We start from the raw sequence: 6,000 nt of genomic DNA, 5'->3' as shown, positions 1-6,000 counted from the left end.
CTTTCTCTCTGTCTCTTTCTTTCTCTTTCTGTGTCTCTTTTCTTTCCTTATCTTTCTCTTTTATACTTTCTTTTTCTTTCTGTCTTTCTGTCTCCCTGTTTTTTTCCTTCCTTCCTTTCTCTCTCTCCTTCTTTCTTCCTCTCTCTCTCTCTCTCTCTCTCTCTCTCTCACCCTGTCTCTCTTACTCCCTCCTTCCCATTTTTGCAAAGGGGACTAACTTCCACCTCAATAGTTCTATGATTCTGTAAGGGTCTCCTGCTTGCGCAGGGGGTCGGACTAGATGACCTCAAAGGCCCCTTCCAACTCCGTTATTCCATGATTTTGTAAGGGTCTCCTGCTCGAACAGGGGGCTGGACTAGATGACCTCAAAGGACCTTCCCATTCTCTCATTCCATGATTCTCTAAGGGTCTCCTGCTCAAACGGGGTTGGACTAGAAGACCACCGAGGTCCCTTCCCACTCTGTTCATGATTCTATGTGGTTGTGTTTCGTGTTGCGGGGTGTGTTTGTCGTAGTGGGGTTCCTTGTGGATTTTTGACGCTCTGTGCTTCCCAGAGTTACCCAGCTGGCGTGTGGCAGCCTTGTGGTTTTCGTTAATTTTTTTTTAAAAAAAGTCAAACGCGCGAGAGCCAAGATGGGTGGCACCTTGGCTGGCTTCTAGTTGGGGATTTTATGGATTTATTCTTCCTTTCGTGCTGTTCCGCTTTGTCGGCTGAGTAAGACACACTAAGTAGCAGAAATGTGTCGGTACTGGTCCGTTGCACACAAAACCACAAGGGTTTCCCGGGCTGTTGTTTCTCCACCTCCGCAACAGGTGGACTTCAACTCCCAGAATCCCCCAGCCAGGAGGCTTTAAGAGGGGTGATCTCCCACAATCCCCCAGCAGGCATGCTTTAAGAGGGCTGGACTTCAATTCCCAGAATCCTCCAGGCAGCATGCTTTAAGAGGGGGGGACTTCCACTCCCAGAATCCCCCAGCCGGCATGCTTTAGGAGGGGGAAATTCCACTCCCAGAAAACCCCAGCCGGCCTGCTTTAAGAGGGGGGAATTCCACTCCCAGAATCCCCCAGCCGGCCTGCTTTAAGAGGGGGGACTTCCACTCCCAGAATCCCCCAGCCGGCCTGCTTTAAGAAGGGGGGACTTCAACTCACAGAATCCCCCACCCGGCATGCTTTAAGAGGGGGGGGACTTCCACTCCCAGAATCCCCCAGCCGGCCTGCTTTAAGAGGGGAGGACTTCCACTCCCAGAATCCCCCAGCCGGCATGCTTTAAGAGGGGTGGACTTCAACTCCCAGAATCCCCCAGCCGGCATGCTTTAAGAGGGGTGGACTTCAACTCCCAGGATCCCCCAGCTGGCATGCTTTAAGAGGGGGGACTTCCACTCCCAGAATCCCCCAGCCGGCATGCTTTAATGGGTGTGCACTTCAATTCCCAGAATCCCCCAGTTGGATTGCTTTAAGACAGGGTTCTTCAAACTTGGCCCTTTTATGACTTGTGGACGTCAACTCCAAGAATTCCTCAGCGAGCGTACCTGGCTGAGGAATTCTGGGAGTTGACGTCCACAAGTCATAATAGGGCCAAGGTTCAAGTCCCCTGATTTAAGAGGGGGGGAACTTCAACTCCCAGAATCCCTCAGCCAGGATGCTTTAATGGGTGTGGACTTCAATTCCCAGAATCCCTCAGCCAGGATACTTTAAGAGGGGTAGACTTCAACTCCCAGAATCCCCCAGCCGGCATGCTTTAAGAGGGGTAGACTTCAACTCCCAGAATCCCCCACCTAGGATGCTTTAAGAGGAGTGGACTTCCACTCCCAGAATCCCCTAGCCACCATGCTTTAAGAGGGGGAGGACCAACTCCCAGAATCCCCCAGCAAGGATGCTTTAAGAGGGATAGACTTCAACTCCCAGAATCCCCCAGCTAGGAGGCTTTAAGATGGGTGGACTTCAACTCCCAGAATCCCCATCCGGCATGATCCAAGGGCCTTCTCCCTGGGGCTGTGGACGGTTAGCAAGAGTCTTTTGATCTCTGCCCTGCAGCAGCTTCCTCTCGGTTGCCAGATCGGAATAGCTTTAGCAGCTGGCGCTTCCCGAACTCGATACCGTGACTCAGCTCTCTGTGAGCAGGCCGAGGCCGTGCCAAGATGAACAGGAGATCCTGTCTCCGTTTAGGAAACAGCCCCAAGGCAGGGGGACGATCTGGTGGATCCCACCCCTATTCCCCAAAAGAGGAAACAAGATCCTCTTGATTTGCAAACCGGAGGACAATCTGGAGTAAGTCCGGAGTAGATTTCAGGGGGGGTAAAGCAGGAGGAGGAAGAAAGGGTTTTGTTTTGTTTTTTCATGAACAAAAAGAAACTTTATTCAATTTGAATGAAGCTGGGTGAAGGGAGAAATAAAGAAAAGGAAAGAAAGAAAGAAAGAAAGAAAGAAAGAAAGAAAGAAAGAAAGAAAGAAAGAAAGACATGACGAGAAAATGGCGAGAAAAACAGGTTATAGTCCAGCCAGCCGCCCACACAGCGGAAAGTGAATAGGAAAAAAAACAAACTGGTTGGTGAGGAAATGTACTCTCTAAAAGCGTGGGCAAACTTTAAGGCATGGGGATTTCAACTCCCAGAATTCCCCATCCGGCATGCTTTAAGAGGGGTGGATTTTTTGCAGTTCACAAAGCATGCCGCCTTTGTGGAAGTCCCCCCTCTTAAAGCACGCCGACTAGGGGATTCTGGGAGTGGAAGCCCCCCCTCTTTAAGCAGGCCTGCTGGGGGATTCTGGGAGTGGAAGTCCAACCCTCTTAAAGCAGGCCAGCTGGGGGATTCTGGGAGTGGAAGTCCAACCCTCTTAAAGCAGGCCGGCTGGGGGATTCTGGGAGTGGAAGTCCCCCCCTTAAAGCATGCCAACTGGGGGATTCTGGGAGTGGAAATCCCCCCCTCTTAAAGCAGGCCAGCTGAAGGATTCTGGGAGTGGAAGTCCCCCCCTCTTAAAGCATGCCAACTGGGGTATTCTGGGAGTGGAAATCCCCCCCTCTTAAAGCAGGCCAGCTGAAGGATTCTGGGAGTGGAAGTCCTCCCCTCTTAAAGCAGGCAGGCTGGGGGATTCTGGGAGTGGAAGTCCCCCCCTCTTAAAGCAGGCCGGCTGGGGGATTATGGGAGTGGAAGTCTATCCCTCTTAAAGCACCCTGGCTGAGGGATTCTGGGAACTGAAGTCCCCCCCTCTTCAAGCATGCCTACTGGGGGATTCTGGGAGTGGAAGTCCACCTTTCCTTACAGCATGCCAACTGGGGGATGCTGGGAGTGGAAATCCTCCCCTCTTAAAGCATGCCGGCTGGGGGATTCTGGGAGTGGAAGTCCCACCTGTCTTAAAGTGACCATGTTGGATGAACCCTGGTGTACAAGGGTTTGAGCCTCTGAAAAACACGGAAATATCTGAGATTGGGTCAGCTTCCTCTATGGGGTCCTTTTCAAAGTACTACAAAGCCATTTTGCTATTTTAGTGGCAGTAATCTTAGCTACTCGCCTGCCCTTCTCCAGGCCTTAAGGAGAACTTTAAAAGGTCTCAGGCGATTTAGTAGGAAGCCATCTTAGCGAGTAATTATAATTTTGCAAATGAGGCTTGTTAATTCCTCTTGAGATTCCTTCCATGTGGAAGCTCCTGGCAACTTCGTGAGGATGTCGGCTTGGGAATTTAGCCCGGCCCATCCTAGCTTCGGAGGATCCTGCCATCTCCTTAGGAGGCTGGTAAATCCAGCAGATTCCAAAAATAGTGGTTGGTATAGAAGGTCTCCTGCTTTGAGCAGGGGGTTGGACTGGATGACCTCTGAGGTCTCTTCCAGCCATTGATTTTATTCCACTGTCCTAGTTTCTGTTCTGTCCTATTCTCCTATTCTATTCTATTCTCTGTTCAGTTCTTTTCTTTTCTGTATTCTATTTTTTTGCTATTCTGTTCAGTTCTCTTCTCTATTTTTTTCTCTTCTTCTATTCCATTCAGTTGTTTTCCATTCTTTTTCTATTCTGTATTCTATTCACTTCTATTTTCTGCTGTTTTCTTCTATTCTATTCTATTCTGTATTGTGTTCTGTGCTATTCTCTATTCCATTCCCTTTTCTATTCCATTCTGTGTTTTGTTCTTTTCTATTTTTTTTGTCTATTCATTTAGCAACGTGGCTAGAAAGATCATAAAATGGGACAGAATTCACGTAAGCAAATGTTTCGTTTCGCAATGGAAATTTTGGGCTGAACTGTGATGATTAAGGGAAGGATAATGGAATAAAAATAGATTTAATAAAAAAAATAAAAATACAGTAAATGGAATGAAATAAAAGTATAATATGGAAAAAATAAAAAATAAATAAAATAGAAAAATAACTCAAATAAAAAATACACAATATAAATAGAAAATAAAATATAGAATAAAATAGAAAAATAAGACTCAAATAAAAATACACAATATAAATAGAATAAAATAAAAGTATAATATAGAATAAAATAAAAAATAAATAAAATAGAAAAATAACTCAAATAAAAAATACACAATATAAATAGAATAAAATAAATATAGAAAATAGAAAATAAATAAAATAGAAAAATAAGACAAAAAATACACAATATAAATAGAAAAAATAGAATATAAATAGAATAAAAATAAAATATAAATCAAAGAAAATCAAACATAAAAAGAAAATAGAAAATAAATAAAATAAAAATAGAATTAAAAAGTATATAGAATATAAAAAATAAATAAAAAGTGAAAGAAAAATAAAATAAAAAATAAATAGAAATAGAAAAAATAGTATATAGAATAAAATAAAAAAGAAAATAAATAAAAATAGAATAAAAGAAAAAACAAAGAGGAGGAATAGAATGGTAATGGAACGGAAAAAAAATAAAAGAAATAAAACAAAATGGAATGAAATGAACTAAAATAAAATAATATAAAATAACGGAATGCAATAGAATGAGAATAGGAACGCAATCGAAATAAGAATAATGGAAGACAATAAAATAAAATGGAATAAAATGAACTAAAATTTAAAACAAAATATGAATTTTAAAATAATGGAATGGATAGAATGGAATGAAATAGAATGAAGAACAGAACAGAATAGAAAATATATGGAGTAGAGTAGTGGAATGGAATAAATAACATGGAATGGAATGAATTAAAATAAAATTTAAAATAAAATACAAAATGTTAAAATAAAATGGAACAGTATAGAATGAAGAATAAAATATAGAATTAGAGTAGAATAGAACAGAAAATGGGATGGGAGAGAAAATGGGACAGAATAGAATATAGAACTAGAATAGGAATAGAATAATGGAATGTAATAAAGAATAGAACACAATAGAGTAGAATAGAACAATGGAATGGAATAAAATAAATAAAATAAAATTTAAAATAAAATAATGGAACAGAATGGAATGAAGAATAGACTAGAATAGGAATAGAGAACAGAATAGAATATACAATATAGAATATAAATGTAAAATATAGAAGAGAATGCAGAATAGAGAATAGAATAACCGAATATAGAATATAGAGGATAAAAAATAGAATGCAGAAGAGAATAGCAGAATATAGAATATAAATATAAAATACAGAATAGAACGCAGAATAGAGAACAGAATAGAATAACAAAATATAGAATATAAAAAATAGAACAGCAGAATAGAATATAGAACATAAATAGAATGCAGAATAGAAATTGAATAGAATAAAATATAGAATATAGGATATAAAAAATAGAATAGAATGCAGAATAGAACAGAATAGAGTGCAGAATAGAATGCAGAATACAACAGAATAGAATGCAGAATAGAATACAATGTAGAATACAAAAAATAGAATAGAATGTGGAATAGAACAGAATAGAATGCAGAATAGAATAGAATGCAGAATAAGGAATGGAATAGAGTAGAGTAGAATAGAATAGAGAACAGAATAGAATAGAAAATATGAAATGGAAGAACAGAACAACAAAACAGAATAGGGAAAGGAAGAAAAAAAACA

This window comes from Crotalus tigris, unplaced genomic scaffold, assembly GCF_016545835.1.
Source record: "Crotalus tigris isolate CLP2741 ecotype Arizona unplaced genomic scaffold, ASM1654583v1 scf7180000020932.1150333, whole genome shotgun sequence".
Classification (NCBI taxonomy): domain Eukaryota; kingdom Metazoa; phylum Chordata; class Lepidosauria; order Squamata; family Viperidae; genus Crotalus; species Crotalus tigris.
This window is presented reverse-complemented; position numbering follows the sequence as displayed.